A 22,498-nucleotide genomic window follows, 5' to 3' on the forward strand; every position below is an offset into this window, starting at 1 on the left:
CTGTTTCAAAAAGACAACTTGCGTAAAAACAGATGTTTCCCTTAGTTATAACTACTGTGGGTACCATCAGGTTAGAACTCCGGAAAGAAAAAGAAAAGCTAAGCCAATAAAGCAAAGCCAGTAGTAGCCACTCATTTCCCGATGTGCTAGAAGAAGATGGCAATAAGCAAAAGCAGCGCACACGTATTCCCTCCGTGTACAACACTGCCCGCGACGTTACTTCTAAGGATGAGACGCATCTGATAGCGGTGCAAAATCTGTAAACAAGCGTTCATATCGCGAGGTCAGCTTTGTCAAAATCGCTTTCGATCTTTCAGACAAATGCTGGTGTAGGACCTACTCTCTGTGGTGAAGGACCTACAAAGAGTAGGTCCTTCAAGTGTCTTCCAGGATTTTCTCAATTCACCCAATGGTGCAGCTCCGTCCTGATGGGCCGGAACGTTTCCAACTGCCACTTCCAATTCCGAGCATTTGTAAGCCAGACCGTTCCACATACCATCCCGTCATGGTGGTTAAGTGGCTGACGCTTTGTGCTGCAGAGCCCAAGGTCCCGGGTTCAATACCGGCAAGTGAAGCTTTGTATGCCTTGCTGATGCGACGTTGCCCCAAGACACACTGCACGAAAGCCAACTTTCTGGCAATGATGATGATTGTGGGTGAAGCCAAAGTCCAAAGTTCGAAATCCAAATCGTTGAGCACAGAACGCACTGCAGGAAAGCAAACTTGCACAATTGGATTCCGGAGAGGCGCATAAAGCGCCTCAAGGAAAACAAAATGGCCGCGTATCTGCTTCTTCCGTTGCAAATGTCGACGAAAGACGATAGTCGTTTGGCGCCCCTGCCAAGTAAAAGCCTGCCTTCTCTTTCTCGCTCACCTCTCGTGCCGTTCCTGCCCCGTCTCGATCCTCCCAAGATAAACACGCTAGAGGTTTGTTCAAGTTAATTTAAATTTACCGCGTCCCACTGCTCCACGCCGTCTGCCTCGATGCCGGCGCTGCCGCACGTCGGACACACGCATGAATCGAGGCATTCTACTCCAGCGTTTATAGAACCACGTTGCCCTACTCCACGAGCGTTCCAAGCGGAACGTGGAACCTATCTAGTGGAATCCTTCGTTACTGTTGCCGTGTAATGCCGCGAGGAGCTATAGTGGAGCGGGCCGCAGCAGGTGACGGAGTGAATTTTTTTCTGCAGTTGATGTAGTTTTTCATTTGCCATCACAAAAATCTAGCTTCCATGAATGTTTTTAATACAGGAATACTGCAAATATCCCTTATGTATTGATTTGCTGCATCATGTTTGCTTAATATTTTGTTCTTGTTCAACAATGTTGACAAGTAAGAACATCGCCACCGGATTTAGACGTTTAGATTTGGCTCTGGGTATTGTGCAACTTGTGTTTTACTTTGGCCGGGTGGCTGAATCGAGTTACAGACAGACAGACAGACAGACAGACAGACAGACAGACAGACAGACAGACAGACAGACCAGACAGACAGACCAGACAGACAGACAGACAGACAGACAGACAGACAGACAGACAGACAGACAGACAGACAGACAGACAGACAGACATACGGATGGGCAGACGGACGGACAGACAGATAGACAGACAGACAGACAGACAGACAGACAGACAGACAGACAGACAGACAGACAGACAGACAGACAGACAGACAGACAGACACAGACAGACCAAAACTTTCGCATTTGAGTAGCCCAAGAAAGACGTATCGTCTTAAAAATATTCTTGTTGCCGGAATCAAACCTGGGTTCCTCGCGCTAGGAAGCCATTGTAACGTCCATTCCAATTAGGACATTCCGACACAGTCGATCGAAGCATTTTGGATTTCGGATTTTGACTTTGACTCAGGTTGCATGGGACAAGGTTTTGCGTTGTAACCATCTTTCTCTTAAAGGGGCCATGTTGACAATACACAAGCTTGGTTCATTCGAAAGACAGCTTTGTCCCGAGAACACTGATGCCAATTTTATCGCAAACTAAGATCGTGTAGTGGAGATATTAAAGAAAACACGTGAAGCAGTGGCGCCTCCCCATCCGCTTTCTGGAAACCTTTCTATGACGTCACAGAATCTTGCTTGTGTGATTGGTGGCCGCCGAACTAACCAATCGCTGAGACACACGATTGGACAATTGCAGTGTGGCCTCTAGTTCCGTTTGATCGCTTCACTTTAATGCTAACTTGCAGTCCACACACTGAGAAATATGTTTTTTAGTGCTGCCCCATATAACGTCCCACTTGCCCATAACACGCCACTGTAGCGCGAAATTCGAAAACTGTTCAATATTGCTTGAGTTTTATCCGTTCAGAAACGTCTTTTGTGTCTGTAATGGAGCTGAGTGAGGTACTGAAGCATAGTTCTTTCAAGTTAAACGAGGTTGTATTTCCTCCTAATGGCCGCTCTAACAAAGGGGCTTTGATTTTTCGGGGAACCTGAGAAACTCAACGGCCCTTGTCTCAAATTTTCGGCGCACGTTGAAGGTACCTAGGTGCCGAAAGTACTCCTTGTTCCTTCACAACAACGCGCTTTGTAGTCCAGCTGCAGCTGCTGTACGTTAAACCCAAAATTCCAACTTTTTATATGTATACCTTGATTTTAAAACCAGCTGACCCGAAATCAGAATCAGAGCGAGATATCGAATAAAGCAATTATGTAATAGAGGGTTTACGTGCAAGTCCAGCCCGTTTATAACGAACACATCGGAAAACGGAAATCAGTTCGTAATATCCGTTTTTCGCTATACCTGAACATAAAATATATTCGTTCGCATTGCGGCATAAAAAGATTTGTTATTTATAGCCGGGATTTGTTAAAACCTGGTTCACCATAACTGGGCTATACTTATAATATGCACTAAAGGTTCGTTATCACGAGGTCCTCCAGACAGGAAACTCAATTCATTATAAGCGGTTATTCTTTAAAAGCCAGGGTATAATTTGCTTTTCCTTCGTTTCCGTTGGGACCGTTAAAAACTTCGAATGAAGCCCTCTTCAGCGTAGGTAACGAAGCGCTAGATGAAGTAGAAGAATATAGTGACCACGGACAGACAGATGGCTACTGCTGACCCCGACCACGAGAGAAAAATCCGGCGCAGAATAGGTATAGGTTGGGGAGCATTCGGCCTGCACTCTCAAATACTAAAAAGTGTGAACTACCTCCGTTAATCAAAAGAAAAATCTACAATTAACCAGTGCATACTGCGATTATGGCATAAAGAGCTGAAGCATGGTGCCTTACTAAACAACTAGAAAGCAAACATAGGTCTGCTCAATAGGACGTGGAAAAAATAATGTTAGGGGTAACGCTCAGGGACAGGACACGAGCTACCTGGGTCAGGGAACAAACTAGAGTAGAAGATATCATAGGTCCAATAAAGAAAAATTGGCCGCGTATCTGCTCCTTTCGTTGCAAATGACGTCAAAAGACGATAGTCTTTATCGGCTTTTGCGAAGTAAATGCCTCCCTTCGCTTTACCGCTCACCTCTCATGTTGTTCCTCTTGCGTCGCGCTCCTCCCAAGGTAAAGACGCCAAATGTTTGCTTAGATAATTTTAAATTTCCCGCATTCCACTGCTCCAAACCGGGTGTCTCGATGCGAACGCTGCCGTACGGCGAAGACGCTCGTTAATCGAGGCGCCCTACTTCAACGTTTATAGAACCGCGTTTCCCTACTCCACGTGCGTTGCAAGCAGAACGTGGAAACTATCTAGTGGAACCTTGCGTAACTGTTGCCGGTTGATTTCTTAAAATGGCGCCAGAAGCTATAGTGGCGCGGGCGACAGCAGGCGACGGCGGAGTGAATTCTTTTTCTGCAGTTGATGAAGTATTTAATTTCGCAAAAGTAAAGCATATTTGAATTTTTATAAAGGAACACTGCAAATATCACTTCTGTATTGATTTGTTGTCTCATATTTGCGTAATGTCTTGTTCTTCTTCAACAATGTTGACAAGTATGAACATTACACCGGACCAAGACGGGTAGATTTAGTTGTGACTATATAAGACTATTGCGCAGGCATTGTTTTGCTTTGGCCGGGTGGCTGAATCGCGTCACAGACAGACAGACGGACAGACATACAGACATACAGACCAAAATTTCTGGGTTTAAGTAGCCCAAGAAAGACTATCGTCTTTAAAAAGAAATCGACTTGCGCTGGCCACGTAGCAAGGGGAAACGACAGCCGGTGGCCCACCAAAGTAACAGAGTGGATACCGAGAGACGGGGGTTAGAAGGCGGGGAACTTCATTAACACAATCAAGGGATTTCGGGGGCAAAAAAATGGACTCGGGTAGCGCAGGACAGGAGCTGTTGGAGGTCGATGAGAGAGGCCCTCGTCCTCTCAGAAGGCCATTTCGTTGTAACAAGCGTTTAGGGTACCTGGGGCAGGAGGCTTCGCTGTCCCTGCCACTGCTGCCGGCTTAGCTGCGGGCGCAGCCTTCGCCTTTCCGGCGTCCGGAATCAACGTCTGGGCCGTTGCACCCCAGGCCACCGAGGTCGCACCAACAGGAGACCTGCACGTGTGAGAGATCAGTCACTGCAGAAAAAAAAAAAATTAAAGCACTTCCACTGAACTTGAAAGCTCTCGAGTGCGGAGCAGCGATTTGCCAAAGGGTCTCAGGCGCTCTCTCTTGACTATTTTCTGTATCAGCCTGGAGTTGATGCCGAAAGTAGCCAAGAGAGGGCGCTTTAGCCTCTGAAGAGGACCATAAAGAGAGATTGAATTGAGCTTTTATCAATCTGGGGTAATTGTGCGTTTTTTTTGTGGTTTTCTTTATTCACGCAAAAGTGTTTTATGTCGGGATACAAAAAGATTTCACCGACGTCATATCCGACACGGAAATGACGCCAGTACAACGAAGCAAGCCGCCTGTAAAAGGTGCACCCCTGTACACAGGGTCTTCTTGCAGGGAAGCAACCTTCAGTGCTAAGGAGTACGTTATACTTAGGGTCGCTCGTTTTCTGGGTTTTATATTTTAACACGAGAGTGTTTTATGCCGGAATACACCATGATTTCACTTACGCCATATCCGTCATGGAAATGACGCTAGTACACCTTTGCCGAAGCCAGCCGCCAGCAGGACGTTGCTCGCCAAGCACACCCGAAAGACAGTCGCCGACCTTTAGTTCTAAAAGCAACCTTTACTGCCAAAAGGTTGCTTCCCCGCAAGAAGACCTGCGTGCAGGGGCGCTCCCTTTAAAGGCGGCTTGCTTCGTTGTACTGGCGTCATTTCCGTGATGGATATGACGTCAGTGAAATCTTTGTGTATCCCGGAATAAAACACTTTCCTGTTAAAATTTTAAAAAATAGAAAAGGGTCGCACAGCCTTCATATAATGCTGTAAAACGGCCTATTTTGTCCTTAAAAATGTCTTCTCAGCAATGCACGCATGTTTAGACGTGAAACCGAAGAAATCGGGGTAATATTGGTCTTTGTACGCTGGCTTTCCCACTATGCCTACAGCGCGGTGAAGCCTGCCTATTGACGGAGGTAGTGTGATTGCAGAAAACGGCTCTAACTCTTCTGTTATCAAAATTATTCCGAATCAAATTGCATGGCTATTAGCCGCTAAGACGACTCTACCATTACGCCGAGTTTTATTTATTTGTCGTAATTTTTAGTTCAGAGAAGAGTTGTAAACGTTACAGAATTAGTCTGCTGTCAATCCATGGCTATATACGAAGGTTGTATGGTTAGAGAAAACGGCCCTAACTGTCGTTATACCTGGATTATCCGAAAACAATTTATATAACAGTTAGGCGTTGAGACTACTCTAACATTACGCACCACAGTTTCGCTGGTCATCTTTCTTCACAGAGTGGAAGGCCACTGAATTTCTCGCGATAAGTGCGATGCATGCACGGGAACCTAAGTGAGCTACAAAGGAAGTTCGCCTTGTTACACGCCAAATGTAGCCCCCGGAAACCGCGGTATACGCTTCCGCAGTTACTTAGCTCGCAAAGCTTTAAACGTTACCGCATCCCAGTCTGTTGTCGATGTACAACATTATCCATAAGCAGACTGGAAAGGAGGAACATACTCGCAAACCAGTTCTCTCGGCGGCCCGCGCGCCTTCCGCTTACGGCGGATCAGCGTTGCCTGTGCGCGCAGGGCTGTTAACATCACTCGGCGCGGTGTGCTCCGCTGCGTCGCACAAGAGTGTTTCTCACCGTGTGCTTAGTTTTTGAGGAACTTTCAACTGTTTTAGCCTGTGCTGCCATGCTGTACAAGGCGCAAACGTCGCTTGGTCAGCACTGTGCGGTGGTGGGTTAGGGAACAACTAGAGAAAGCGAGCAAAAGTCGCCCGCAGCACACATCTGCACGACACTGCGTGGCGAAAATGCAGTTCGATTGCGACATGTTTTTGCTGAATCGCTTTCCAGCGAACACCGAGTTGAGACATCGGTGGACGCCGTTGATAAAACGCTAAGACTTTGCACCAACGACCAACTCTAGGGTCTGTTCAGTGTACTTCTTGGACAGCAAGCAGACGGAGCAATATCCATTGATCACACGCAAACCGGCGACGGGGGCGACTAAATGGAACCCCCTTAAATGTTAGAAGTCACTTTATCCTTTACAATATAACATAATAATCACTTCTGGTTCCTTGTAATCAAATTAACATAACGTATACTGTTCGGTCATTATAGCCGATTGGCATTAAACAATCTTCTTTTCATCCAATCTAACCTTTAAAATCCCGCCATTTTGTTTACTTTTTGTCAGGCGAACACATTACAATGACAAACGATATGAAAGGATAACTTTCTCCGTGGTCAACATCTTTCACTCAAGTAGCGAATTAGGACCTAAAATCTGTCCGCAGGCATACCTTCGCAAAACTAGGCGCCACTCACTCACACTCACGCTCTTCAGTCGCCCTCACCACTCACGCTCATCGCTCGCCGTGACCACTCGCACTCACTTGCGCTCCCGCTCAGCACTCGCCGTCACCACTCGCGCTCACTCACTCTCACCAATCGCCTTCACCACTCGCACTCACTCGCGCTCGCGCTCTGCACTCGCCGTCGCACTTAGCACGCCAATGTGCGCAGCAGACCCTCCATGAGTCATGAAACCGAAACGTTTTACTGCATTACGGCGTCAGAAGGACATCCAGATCATATTCCTAAATGAACACGCCATCAGAGAATAAATTCTAGGGTGCCCCATAGCAGGATCAGTGACGACATATTTCCGAAGCTAAAAGCAATCCCGCCATTCACAACCATCACAGCGAGCGGCTCCGGTGTCTTATAGCCAACTGTGAGAACAAGCGCAACAGTGGCGCTCACCGCGGAAAGCCCCGAAAATGGCGCGAGTAGTGCGACTGCACTCGCGAGTGGTAAGTGGGACTAAAGGCAAGTGGCACTTCCCCTCCCGAGAGGGGAGCGGGAGTCACTGGTCGTGAGGCTCGCACTCACTAGCACTCACACACGCCAGCCCAAAACGATGCCGAGGCTCACTCACCACTCACTCATGAGTGGTGAGTGGGGTGCGTGTGAATGCACTCGTGAGTGAGCCTGCCGTCCTATGTTCGCAGGGGGTGAAAATAAAACACACACACAAGCACTGCAGCCGATAACTTAACGCCAAAGCACTGCAGTTCACTGGGCAACGCACGTACACCGAACAGACACCCTGAAAAAAACGGAGCATTAACAGCCAAGCATGGCGGCTTCGGCATTCGCTTCATAGAAGGTGCTAGCACTTGGTAGGGAAAAGCAAATGGCGGCGCCCACCTCTAAAAAGGAAAATGGTGTATATGGGCATTTACAGAAAGTAAACGGATAGCCCCAGGTTTGCCTGCTGGAATAAAGGTTTCATTGGTTAACCACAAATCCATAGTCACTGCCATTACAAAATTATGAGAAATGTAAATACGTGTACGTTTTCTAACCATGTTGTGTAATTTCTCCCAACTTGAATTCGCTGTTTTCTTCGGTAACCTTATTTTTATTGTTTGCATTGTGTTTTTGTTTAACTTCTTCCTGCTCTCATGTTGTCCCTTTTTTTTCTTTTTGTCTAAGCTTCTATGGACGTTTTTAGTCCAACTCGCACCCAAGCTCTCCAGTTAAAAGGACTCCGAAATTCTAGCTAAGACATTTCTCTAAAACCTTTCGCAGTCTCATTAGCTGCAAATCGTCGCAACATTTCGTAGCCTAAACACGAAATTTTGAGTTTAACTGCGGAACGGATAGGCGGTACCTTTGCGATGCACCAACAAAAAATCGTAACCACTCCACCAACCATAAGGGTAAGAGAACTTCGCAGCCAGACGCCACCTAGCGGCGACGGCGCCCGCATCGGCTACGATGGCCGTTAAAATAGCGACGACATTCGCACAACTGTAGGCCCGTAGACGGAGATAATCAACGCACACGCCTCTCCATTGCTCGAACAGTCGCAAGTGACACACTGACATATGGCGCCCCCATTTATGTCCTTAATAAAACAAACCCTTAAAACTCTTCGGGCTCACATTAGAGCCACCCTGAAAGCAATCACCGGCCTTCAAAAACACATCGGAATCGACGCCCTCGAGCGTGCCGTCCCCATCCCTGAGATACACACATTTATGCAAGGTACAGGTTTTCCGAAAAATAAACGGAGCACGGCTTCGTAAAAATATAATATATTTTTTTTTTAATTTATGCAGCTGCCAGCATAAATAGAGCATGTCCGGCCCGATTTTATTCTAGAAAGACTTTCTTGAAAAGCCACTTAGAGGTTGCCTGCTAAGCTGATGGCGGAGAAATCCCCTTAAAATATCCTACCCATGCTCCGTTTACTTTTGGGGGTACCTGTATGAGATGCCAGGCTGTCACTAAAGCAGCCTCCAAGGACATTGAACTTATGGCTTTGGACACGTAGAAGCCTCCCCCAGAAACCATTCTACCGACCGCGTTGACATCTTGGACACTCAGACATTGCTATAAGTCACATCTATACAGCAATACCCCAAAACAAGCGCTACGCCAGGAAACGGTGAATTCGGCACCTACAGAACACCAAATTCGAGGGGAAGTGGACATATTCGCAGATGCAAGCATTACACAGAGTATACTGTTGGCACTGCGTAGATATGCTCAGAAGAAACATCTCCAAATAGCAGCTTTCCATTCAACTATGATAATGCCACTAGCCTTGAAGACGAATCGCACGCTATAAATACTAACACCCTCAGTCAATGTGTTATGATCTTGACACCCAGCCACCTGAATAGGTACGCACCCTCGCGGATTCGTTTGAGGCTGTACAAGAACTCCGGAAGCCTTCCTCTTCCAACCCAACTCCATTCTGGTGCAAACTCAAAGGACAAGGTTTACAAGTACGTATCGACTGGATGCCGGGCCACGAGGAAACGAACGCACGAAATCGGGTTGCCCAAGAGGCAGCACAGGAGAGCATCGCTCGTTGCTCCTCACCGAACTCCTCGCTGTCCTTCCCATCTGCGCCCCCAGCCCTTCTGCTCCGACTTCAGAAAAAAGACAACAGGAACACCGGATGGCCTCCCTCACAGGTTGCCTTTTCAATGGTGGCACGCAACCAAGAGCCGCTGAAGATTTCATAAACACTGTCCATATATTTCAGAAATGGGCCTGCCGGCTTCAAGCAGACGAACAATGCACTTGCGGTAATCTGGACCTCAAATATGATTTACACCATCTCATTTGGCCATCTCATTTGGCCAGGAGCATCGAACATAACTTATAACACGGCCCATCCTGTTTGCATTTCCCGAAATATCAGACAACGTGGACTGCAGTGTGCTTCTTTCCGCGCTATCTGGCTTTGCAATCAAGCAACGTCTGGCGCGGGTGGTCAAGCATGTTGACCGCTGGTCCGTCGCACCGAGAAACTGTGGAGCAACGAAAAAAATATTACTCTTTATACCTTAAATCTCTTTTCCCTCAAAACCTCAACCACCCCCTTCGACCTTCCTGTCCAATAAAAGCTGCAACTAGCTAACTTACCCCACGCTCTTTACCATTAGAATTTCCATAATGTGAATGGAATCGCACAGTTCCGCGTTTTAAGTGCAGAGCCCTTTAAGGGCTCGCCTTGTGGTTGTAGCTCGCTCGCTGCACCCAATTGTAGAGCCACACGACGTTCCGTCGTATGCGGCTGCCGTCGCGGCGTCCCACAGAGGATTCGAAAGCCAAGCGGTTTATACAGATAAGCGTTCGAAACTCGTCAACCGCAGGCAGTTTTCATACGTCTTCCCGTTTTTCAGCGCAAAGGAAACTGCAGGTACATTTGAGGCAAAATATACGTAACTAGCCGGCAGCGCCCGCGTTCGCTTAGTTAGGAACGCTCGTTGGGTTGGTCTTTACAATATAGTTGCGAAAAAAAGTGGTCGTGCAACGCCGGCACGTGCGGGAGGAAAAGCAAGCACAAAAAGCATATGAAACTCTATGACAAAAAGTACAGAACTCCCGCTGGCGCTGTTTAAGTCAGGGGGCGCGCAAGCACTGCGAAGGCGGGAAATTTGAAATGCGTTGGAGTAACCTCCGCTGAATTCATCAGGAGGGGAATGAGACAGGGCGGTGAAGAGAGTGATGGGTGGCAGCAGCGAGCGGATAACGGCACTGCAGCCCATTATGGCGAATCACTGCTCTGCACTTCCGACAGCTTTCACGTTCAGTGGAACGGCTTTATATTTTTCTGCATTATATCTCAATTGGCAATTTGCCAGCTGCGCGGTGGATAATAACAAGCTCGTTTCAGTCACCCTGACAATCTACGGTTGCCGGCTGAATAATCAAGCAACAATAGGCGTTGGCAATTTTTTTTTAAACAGTAATTTTCACCACACCCCCGCCCTCCGCTTCTTGTCACGGATTGTTGTTGGGCGGATTGTTGAGTCCGATAGAATCCACGGGGCTGAGCTGCAGCTTGTGAGATGAACGATAGGAGAAATAAGTTTCGCGGTACTTAAACCGCGAAGTAGCGGTGAGCACTGGACGCTTTACATCAGCGCCGTTCACGACACCGTTTATGGGCCCATGAAGACACAATAAAATCTTGACCCATTTTGAAAGAAATAGTGTTTGGTGACTTCCTTGACTTACTTCCAGTCATGAAAGACTTCTTTAATCGACAAAACGCAATACATATGAAGAACCTTTCAAATTTCGCGCTACCGGGTGCCGCGTTATATGCGCAGGGGGGACGTAATAAGAGCCAGCACTGAGCACCGTAGTTATTAATGTGTTAACGCACGCTAGCATTCAAGAGATGCGGTCAAACAAAACTAGGGACCCCACTACAATCGCGCAGTCGTGTTTTTTTTTTTTTTTTTTTGCTGTGGTTTTTTCAGGCAGCCGCCAGTCACACAAACAAGATTCTTTGACCTCATAGAAAAACCGCCGCAAAGTTGCCACTGCTCTACATGTGTTCTTTAATATCTGCACTATTTGTTTGAATATTCACATTAAATTGGAGTCGTTATCAGGACAAAGCAACCTCGGCTGCGTCTAATCTCATGGCAACCGTGATAATTTGCCGCAGGAAATTCTCACGACAGTTTCCATAAAATCTGGCTGGACTAAAATTTGCTGAATAACATTACGTCCCAACGTAACATAACATATCATAACCTCACCGAACCTAGCGTAACCTAACCGAACGCGTCGTAACCTACCCAAATCCAGCCCGACTGCAAAAAAACATTATCTAACCCAGCCCAACGATACAGGACACAACCTATATTAAACGCAATTCAACCCGTTATAGAAATACTGTGCGTCGATCTCTTGATGTAGCAAAAACTAGAGTAAAATAAAGCATTAACACAATCACTATGACCGAAAAATTCCCAACGCTAAAAAAAAACATCACAATGCCGGGCCCAAACCTGAGCCTTCTCGTTTAAAACCAAGTACTATACCACAGCGCTACAGGGCTTTTTAGGGAATATTTACCCTATAGAATCTGAGGGTACCGTGGTTAGCCCATGAGAAGCGACTGGTGTGAGAAATTTCTGACGGTAATTCTCACGGTTACCGTGATAATAGACATTATCTATATAAAGCGCTCCCCGAAAGCAACGCTCATCGGCGTTGCGATCACAGTGCCGCGTCTGGCACTGCTTCGCCCGCCATTAACATAACATAACATAACCTTAACATAACATAACATTACATAACGCTACCAAGACGACCCTAACATAACCTAACTAACATAAAAACACTCAATTAAAACACAGATTGAAAACTAACTTAATAAGCCATGAAAATTATAATTAAAACTTAAGCATGAAAAAAATATCGGGTGCAAGAGCCGGGCTCGAGCCACTGGCCTTAGTAAGAGGAGGCCATAAGACGGAACCTCTATACACAACAACGGCTGACGCTCTCTGGCCGAATTCCGTCGGATGGCACTCCAGACATTGCGTGTTCAACAACCAAAGCTGTAGCAAAATGGAGAGACGAGCTGGTTGGTGAACATCCATGAGTGAAACTTAAGCGCAAACAGACACAGGGACGGGAAAGGGAAACGACACCAGCGCCACCGTATGCACCGCCGTACGCATGTGCGACGGTCACACGTGCCTGACTGTTGGGTCTTGGCATGGTATATATGTGTTTTCGATTTTAATAAATCTTTCAGTTGGAAGTAAGCGCTGATGTCGTTTCCCTTTCTCGTCCCTGTGTCTTGAACCAAAGCTGTATTTAGTCCAGATGCCAAGAGGCTAATTCTTTCGCGACGCCAACTCACGTGGGAGCGGACGGTGCCCTGGAGGCCGCCACAGAGCCCGCTTTGGAGGACGCCGCTGACGATCCCTTGGCCCCCTTCTTCGGTCCCATGACCGCGTTCCTCTGGGTGTCCCGGTGGCGCTTACAGCGGTGTGCTCAACGGCCGAGTACTGCCTCCGGCGCTAGCTACTGCAGCTGCGACAGCCTCTGCGCCTGGTGCGCACCCACCGGCGAGCTGCGGCCGACGAACGTTCGTCCACAGCTGCGAGCTTTGGTGAACACCGGTAGCGGGTCCTGTGCAGCACGGTGACGACCGCGATCGCAATTTGGATGCGCGCGTGGCGGCCTGCCCCGTGCCCTGACATGGACCGTGCCGTGGTCAATGCTGTCACACTGAAAAGATCGTGCACCCACTCAGGGGGGGATTGGCCATATGGAGGAGGAAATCCTGTATGCACAACTGACGGTTCCAACAAGTGGTCCGACACCTGAGAGCAGAATCGCAACAGTTGAACACTCATGGGCCATTGTTTGCGCCATGGACTCTAGATTTTCAGTCAGCGTATGCGTATAGTTTACTAGTGCTTTTGCATTAGAAACGCAGTCGCATCGCGTACAATGCCAATCCGAAAGAGGTTTCAAAAAAGTTCGTTTATAACAAGCAGGGCTTATTATAAACGAAATTATGAAACAACAGAGCAGTAGCCGGTTCGCAACGCAGAGGCAGCACCTGCAACCGCACAACCAGCCTTTGATTGTCCAGACTGTTTTGTGTCACAAGTGTCGCCCATCGCAGACTCAAAAGGCAACGAAGGCATTACTTCATTTTTAACAGCCACAGGCTTTTCTGAACGATTGTAGGGACACCGCTTATCGTCTTCCATTCGCCCATCTGTCCAGATTACCTGTTCTGTTTAAGGCATTCTCATCATCCATGCTGCTGCCTGTGTAGTTATCTTTACTCGTTCTGTATTCGCCGCTCAAGCTCCAGCGCTGACATCCGGGGCCGTCGCTTCGGCGGAGTGATAGACTGCGTGAGCTCTTCCTGTTCTTAACTTGTACCAGAGCATAGCGCTTTTTTAAATCACTATTCCCCGCTCTCAAGTATTCTTTTGTAGCGTGAGCTACACTGTCCAAGGTTGAGCAGTTTCGCGGGGCTCCTGGAGAGTCGTGCTGCGCATGCGTGAGGAGCAGTGACGTCACACGGCGCACACAACATTGTTCGGTGCCCGGCGTCTCTCAGACACCCCACGCGCCCAGCGTCTTCGCCAACCTCCGTTCCGCCCGTGGCGGCCCGGTACACTTGATGATCATGCGAGGGGTGGCCGGCAACAACAACAACGGCGTGCGCCTGTGGAACCAGCTTAGCTCTGGGGCGATTGGTGACGCTGCGTCGGAGCCGCTTGATAAATATCCATGTGCCACATAATGCGTGTGCCGTGTGTGTGTCATTAAAGCAGCAGTAAGCATGATAATCAAGCTAATCCTAGACAACCAGGAGAGCTAAAAATAAGCAGCTGAACCTTAGCTCACGCTACGTGTATCCTGGCAAAGCCGAGCTAAGCCAGTGCTAATTTTTTCGTGCCTGTTGTACTATGTGCGACGCTCCAGCAAGCGACAGCGGCCATTGAACATGAATGGGAGCAGTGCGCTTGTGGAATTTAAAGCCAATGGGTAGCCATTGGTTAGGCAGTTTTTTAGGACAATTGAACGACTATGTTCAACTGTTGGCGCCTTTGTGCGTTTTGTGCCATCATAAACAACAACAATTTTGGTTTTCCTGTTGTAGATAACGATCGCGCACGTCTTCGCTTGAAAATATTTAAATTCATGATTGATTGATTGATTGATTGATTGATTGATTGATTGATTGATTGATTGATTGATTGATTGATTGATTGATTGATTGATTGATTGATTGATTGATTGTAGGGTTTAACGTGCCGAAGCAACGCAGGTGATGAGGCGCGCTGTAGTGGAGGTCTCCGGATTAATTTTGACCACCTGGGAATCTTTAACGTGCGCCGAAATCTCGTACACACGGGCGTTTTTGCTTCTCGCCTCCATCAGAAAAAGCGGCCGCCGCGGCCGGGAATCGAACCCGCGACCTTGTGCTCAGCAGCGCAACGCCTTAGCCACTGAGCCACCGTGGCGGGTTATTTGAATTCATGCGAAAATTATGGTGCCTATATTTCTGACGTTGGAAGCCTAACACGATTTTTTGCCTGCCTGTTTTTGACGCCTAAAACACGCTTTTTATTGCCTAAAATGTCCGGCCTCTAGTAATAACGTATTAAGCTCCTACTTGGGACACCTAGGTTCCGCTCCCATACCAACTCCAACGTACCTAATCTTCCTTTCAAACGATTTCATTTACCTTATAGAAATTTATTTGCATACACACTTTGGCAGAAATACCGGTAATCTCTTATGTGCTTTGACCCTTTACATCGGTAGGCATTTTCAGTGCCACACAATATCGTTTTTTTTTTTTTTTTGCCCAAAGGGCCCTTCATGCTTCCGCATTAGAAAGATTTGGCAATTGTCAGGCGAAAGTAGTCGGGGGCGTTTCGACTGCCAGAGAAAAGACGATAGAAGGCGCATGCATTCACTGCGTAGAGGCACCGGTGTATACGTGCATCCATGCTCCGATTGGTTGATGCAAGTGAGCCCGCGGCCCTTGCTGGCTGTTTCTACCCGTAGGGCTGTTAAAAATTTATACAGAGCAGCGTGAAAGCGCTGCACCCTAGCACCGCGTTCCTCTTCTTCTAAAGAATGGGTGGCGGGAACGACGGTGCACAGAGAGGTCACTCACTTAAATATTAGAGCCAACATCTCTATACATAGTACCAACTCACGAGATATATCAAGCCACCACCCGCGGACGACTCCAAACTAACAGCCATCTGCACCCCAACCTCCTCCATGCCATCTATCCATTGAAGTATCGAGCTACTTGTGATTACTCTCCATCCCCGGGCACCCTACACCATCAGCCATGGGAGGGCCAGAAAACACCAGATCTACCACTTATTTCCAACCCTTCCACACAACAGTGCATGGCAGAGTTCACCGGCAGGGAACCTACGATTTAGCTTGACTTGGTGAAGAGGGCCCGCACAGCCAATAGAAACCAGTGCATTCCGCACTAATATGGATCCCCTCTACCGGACGGGTGCTACAATAGCAGTACGTGTTGTCCATTAAAGATTTTATTTATTTACTCATTAATTCATTCTTGACATAAGCGCCACTTCCCAGGACTTAAAATGTTTCGCCTCGTCAGACGACACAGTTGCGCCCCTCTACGCCCTGTATTTACGAGGTCATATTGTGTCCTATGAGCTGAATTTTCTGTAATGACACTGTAGACTTCAAAACTGAAAATAAATACCTCAGTGCAGAAACAGCCTTCACTTTATCAGAGCCTAAGATGCCTACCGACCTCCAAACAAGTGCGTGTAAGTACGTGACACCCTCGAGTCATCGTCGAGCAGAATTACCAATACGGTGTACCATTACCCCAACTTCTCACGAAAAATTTCGGTGGATGGATACGTGTTAGGTCTATTTCTTTAGCGTACGGTGGCTACACTTTGTGCAGACAGGTTATGGCTTGCCGCAACGCACCTAACGCCCCGGTGGTCGCCCTAGTGTGCCTAATGTAGGTGCGACAAGTCGCTCTGATAGCGCAGAATGACGGCCCGGTATTACAGCTCTCGAAGAGTCGTATCATGATCTCTGCGCTCTTTGGAGACAGCGATGCACGATCTAGCGGAATGTGCAGCAGAATCATGTGATCTCTCCTACTTTCCAGTTAAGAATAGTTCTGAAGCAGCTCGTGGAAAGTCCAGGACTGCTCCCGCAATAGAAATTGTGTGGGCTAAAAGAAAATGAAGCTGCACTAGATCAAGTTCAAGGCAGTCCGAAACGGCAAATCGAAGAAGCCTACGATTTCTCTGTATAGCCGAGAGAAATGTGCGTCCTGTGGTCTCTTTTGTTTGCCCGTCCAGAACAGTTCTGAGCAGTTCTAGGGCAGCCCCAAAGCTGCTCTCCCAAAAGAAATTCTACGAGAAAGTAAAATACGGAGCAGCTATGGGTCCATTCTTCGGAGTCCAAAAGGACAAATAAAAGAGGCCTATGGTGAGGGGCCAGGTGGAGTACCAATGGGTGGGCGTTTCGCTCTTTTCTTTTTACCTCACCGTGCGATCTACCCTGAAAAGTTGGCGCGTATGTCTACTTTTTTCACACTTCTACAGGCTTCGCACTTGCAGAATTACGTCAGCTTCCACGACGAAGCGGGCCGCGTCAGCGACCGTCTGAAGTGTTCGCCCTTCTCGCAAAGCCAGGTTAGCCCATCATTTCGGTGTGCAAGACCATGGAGACTGCGTACGGGACAGAGGCACGATGGAAAAAGAAAAGGGCGGGTTGAAATAGAGAGAGAGAGGCCAGCGAATAATGGCAGCAAGAATAACAACGAGAGCAGTAACACTGCGATGACTCGGCGCGAAGCAGCGGCCACGACGGTGAGTCAGACGGCGGCGGGCAGGGTCGCACCGCACCCATGCTGAGACTCCCCGGCGAAACGAGATGGCCGGCGGGTGGGGGTGTTCATTCACGTCTGCGGCAGGTCACGTCGCCCGAGTCTCACTGCATACGCGCACCGAGACCGGAGTGTTACGAGTGCAGCCGATGAGTGGCCAGTTTGCGGGGGAGGGACGAAACGGTTTCTGCGCATGCGCAGCGAGGAGAAAATTAAAGTCAAGAAAAGAAAATTGAAAGAGGCGAGTTGAAACATGTAATGCCTTCGAGAAAACGATTCATTGCAGCTTTTCTAGCCCTCCTTACCTCTTGTTCTGTTTTTTTTTTAATCACGGGAGGCCTCAACCATTCATAAAAAAAGTTCTTGTGGGTGAAGTTTGGCAGGCACGAATTGTGAGCGTTTTTGTTCTATGAACTCCTTAGGAGGGTGGACTGTTTTGCTGTGTTCGTAGCAAGCTTTTCTCTTCTTGTGTTTCTTTTTAATCACGATTACCCTAAACATGAATATAAATGTTCTTGCGAGTGAGTTTAGACGGCCAGAACTTGGGGAGTTTTTGTTCTTTGATATTTTTAGCAGAAAAGGGGGCAGAAAAATTGGGTTCTTCACTCATACTGCAGTCACGCAATGCCGCGATAATAGGCTCAGACTACAAATTTAAACCCCACACCTTGGGGAAATATTTACTAACTCAGATAAAAATCGCCCCTCGGAAGTACTACTTCTGTCTAGCTTAGAACATGCGGAGACACCTTTCCGGTAGGTCGATTCTGTCATGTACTTGTTGTACCCGCGCCTGCCTGTCCTTTCGGAGCAGACCTTAACACGCCCATTACCCTTGGGAAAAAACATAAAAAAAGGCCGTACGTAAGTGCAGCAATGAGTACCCCGTGGAGAACGAGCTTGACTGTGGAGTTGGTGAGGTTTCGGACTTGGAAAAAGATTCGGGTTAGTGAGGGTTCCCTTTAAGGATCGTCTCTGCAAAGAACAATTGCTCTGTTCTGGGTCGGTTGCCGTGCCTCTAAACTATACTTCATCCAGCAGCTCTGGACATTGGTCCCGATTGAGCAGCTTCAGCCAAATGGAATTTCAGCTAAGTGGTGTAGCTCTTTTGAAAGCTTATACAGCCGTTCTGTGAATACGAAGTCCGCCGGAACCGAAAGACACTTCGAATTAACCGAACTTCCAATTAACCAAAAAACAGAAGAACAGTAGTATTACTAGTTCGCGACAAATCTCCCTTCTCTATTTTGTTCAGAATCCAGACTTTCGTCATCAAGTCGAGCGTACGACAAAAGCTAACGTGATAGCTGAGTGTTATCGCTAGAATCAAAGCATGAAGTGTCGAGCACTGCAACTTCTCGCATGGCGCTGTGGGTATAACAACGAAGGCTGAGGACCTCAAAAGTATTAAGGCCGTTCCACTAAATGTGAAAGCTCTCGGAAGTGCAGAGCAATGATTCGCCATAACGGGCTGTGACGCCGTTATCCGCTCACTGCTACCACCCATCACGCTTTCCGCCGCCCTGTCTCACTCCTCGCTTGATGAATTGAACGGAGGTTTGCCCATGCAATTCGAATTTCCCGCGTTCGCAGCGCTCGCGCGCCCCCTGTCTGGAACGGCGCTTGTGGGAGTTCTGTTCTTTTCGTGCTTGCTTTCATCCCGCACGTGCCGGCGCCTTACTACGCAGGTTGTAACGCGTCGTTTTCGGCGACCACTTTTTTCGCTTACTATCGGAAAAACCAACCCAACCGACGTTCCTAACTAAATGGACTCGGGGGCTGCCGCTTATTCACACGTTGTACCTCAAATGTACCTGCAGTTTTCTTTGCGCTAAACAACGGAGAGATATATGACAAACGCCAGCGGTTCACGAGTTTCGAACGGTTATGAACTGCTCTGTGGGATACCGCTACGACGGTACGCCTTGCTCTATACTTTGGCCTTTTATCTCGCTGCGCCGCCTGAATCCGGCAGTCACTTGACATGGTGACAGCAAACAAGCTACGACGACAGGGCGAGCCCCTAAAGTGCTCTGCACTTAAAATACAGAGACGCGTACGCTGGCGCTAGTCTCAGCTGACTTGCTTTACCAACTGTGCGCTGCCGCTGTTGCGATGGTGCGGACATCAAGGCACAACACGGCGCGGTTTTGTTACTGAAAATTTTGAATTCTATGGAAAAATTATGATCACATCGATACTTTTTTATTTGAAATAACTGCCAATTAAGCGACATGATTGATTTTAGGTTCGAATTATGGCGAAATGAATTTCATTAAACTGCATGTAAACTTCCCGGGACCAGCCTATCCCTTCTTTTTAACCGAAAATTCTCATTAAGCGACTTCAAATTAACGAGAGTCGGCTGTATACAGTTGGACTTAATTGGCGTGTCTCGGTGTAAGAACACGTATAGAAAATCTATGCTTAGTTTAAAGGCTTCAGTGCTCCATGTAGGGAACGTTTTGCTGTGTATATATGGTTCCATCTTGCAAAGCACCGTTATGCAAAATGTCAGCTTATTGCGGAGGAAACGTTGCGCAGATGTCTTAAGGGGCTATTTCAAAGTGCGTTAATCATATGGCGGCCATAATTTGCGCGATTATGGGGTATACAGCGAGCTATGAGTATATGATCGACCGAAACCCACGAGGGCCAACAATTTCTGGTAAACTCAGGCGTAGGATTTAAATTCCGCGCCTCACTTTGCTTGTTAAATGTACCGAGCATACTGCACTTTCTTATCCAAAAATAGAGACAATAAACGGTCACTCTTTATCAGCTACGCCCGAAGGTACCAGAACAGGCAGAGTTTAGCGGTTGGCTGCTTGCAGACCGGCCACAGTTGTGTGAAAAGAAAAGACTGCTATTCAAAAAAGGTGTCTTCCGGCGAAGGAACAGGCGGAACGACAGCAACAAAAGCCATCGCAGCGGGGAGGTCGCTAAATTAGGGGCGCCGCCTCGCGGCAAGCTGCGCAGTGCACGTCTCCTCCCGTCCGGCCCCAGACAGAGACGACGCCCGACGCCGCGACCACGAGCGTCCCGGAAGACACCACCACTCCGTGCACTACCCATATCAGCTGCCTATTCAGCCCTATGATCCTCCTCAACCCACTTGGCTAAGTCCGGCCGATTTACTAACGCCGTCTCGCTTTGACCAAATCATCACGGGCGCGGAAGCTATGCACGGTTCTGCTCTCCGGACGTTAGGCTTAGCGCCGAGGCATTGCGAGCTAAGCGGTGTGCCTCGGCCTCCCGTGACGCTGCTCGAGCCGAGCGGACCGAGCAAAGGGCTGGCAAGATGGCCGCCGACGCTGTGTGGCGAGTCAGCCGACGTCAAAGCAGGCGACGATCAATCAGCATTAGGGCTGGCCTGTGGCGGCCATTACCGGGTGGCTACGCCCATCCGATCGCTAATGGGAAAAACAGTGCTGCCGGCAGCCGCGGGGAACGTGGGCACCATTCATCCGCCACCACCACGCTCACTCCATCCCCCCCCCCCTACCCCTGTGCATACTGTTCTGTTTATGTATTGGGAACGGCGATTGACAGGTCAACGTCCACCGCCTCCAAGACCGTGCCAGGCGTGCGGAGTAAGACGGAAAGGAAACACCGACCGACGCCTTCCAGTACGCATACCACCCGTGTCTTGTCTGTAACTGTAATACATGTTGAACGGCGCAGTAGATTGACCTGGCTAAACAAACGGTGCCCACAAGACAGAGCTGGCACAAGACAAGAGCTGTACATGAAGTGAAAATCGGTTTCACGGCTAAACTGCATGACTATGATACTTGAAGTTAAACGTTTGACGGAGATATTGGAAATGTACTATTCGGAAATAAAATAGCAAATTCAAATTTCCCTCGAAATAGAAACGAAGAACCCGACTTTTCAGAACCAGCTCCGTTGATTCCTCAGGGGTGACTGGGCCACGTTGCAGCGGCATCTTGAAGCGCTTGGGCTATCTTGAAGCGGCATCTTGAAGTGCCCGCGCGGGCGGACACTCACAACGCGCCCCGCTGTGGAACGCCGTCCGTGCATGTTCTCAGTAAGAAGAGTTCTGAGGGAACAGTGTAGGTTTCGTGCAGTTCTTTGAATGTGTCACGACTCTATGGAAGCAGTGTTCTTTTTTTTTTTCTCAGTTGGTCTCTCTTTCGAGGATTCGCGACGTTATGAAAGATTTTGGGCAGCCGACACCAACTCAGCAAGCTCTTGTACCAACGCGCCATTGTTTCACGTTTGATTCCTAGTCACATACTAGGAAATCACGCATAACTGTGAGCTCCCCCCCCCCCCCCCCCCTCACACAAACACAAACCGCTACCGAGGGATCAAGAAAGATTACACCTACTATACTGAACTCTTTGGCCGCACACAGCTTCCTCCCCTTTGTCGCTTCTATGGAGGGAATTGGGTCCCTCAGACACATAGAGGGCGGCTGCGACAAATCTACCCTAGAAACCCCCAAACTTCCCCCCTTCCACAGATTGTTGGGGGGTGGAGTCTTGGCCAGCTCCGGCCTCGAATATCAGCTGCGATTGACCGGAATGGCTGTTGAGGCGGCCTGTGTTTGTAGGGACGCAGCCCCGTGCGCCGGCGTAGGGTGATTACGGTGCAGTAAGCGCGCGACGAATGCCGATAGTGACGTCAGTGCGCCATGTGCTCGTGCGTGCGTGTGCGACGAACAGTGAGCCGCAACAAACACGTGCAGTGCGCGTAAAACCAGGAACATGCGCACAACCAACCCAGTGGCTCAAAAGCACCGCTCACAAGAGCACCGGGATTCCTTGGTTGTGGTCAGAGTTTAGACCAATTCGCAGGTGATCTGGACTTTGACTCCTTGAGCTTCTACTTTGAGCCTGCGACTTTTGATTTCGCAAGAAGAAAGCTTGGCGTTTATCTATCGTCGTCGTTAGACGAAGGGGTGCATGATTTTTCTGTCTAATTTTGCACGTCCATGCACCACTCTCTAAATCCAAACTGCTTCGGGCGTGTCGGAATGGCGCGATTGGGTGGATGTCGCCTTCAGGATGCCAGGGTCCCAAATTTGATTCCGACCGTGGGAAGCGTTCTTTTTCTTTTTTTTTTTTTTTTTTTGAGGTGCTTGCATAATCATCATTATCGTCAGAGAAAGTTAGCTTTCCTGCAGCACGTTTTGTGGGGCGCACGGACGTCATCAGCGAGACACAAAAAGCTTTCGCTTTAAACTTTACGTGGGATCCCTCCG

This window comes from Haemaphysalis longicornis, unplaced genomic scaffold (genome assembly GCF_048455015.1).
Source record: "Haemaphysalis longicornis isolate Haplotype H1 unplaced genomic scaffold, Haemaphysalis longicornis Haplotype H1 scaffold_8, whole genome shotgun sequence".
In the NCBI taxonomy this organism is placed as follows: Eukaryota; Metazoa; Arthropoda; class Arachnida; order Ixodida; family Ixodidae; genus Haemaphysalis; species Haemaphysalis longicornis.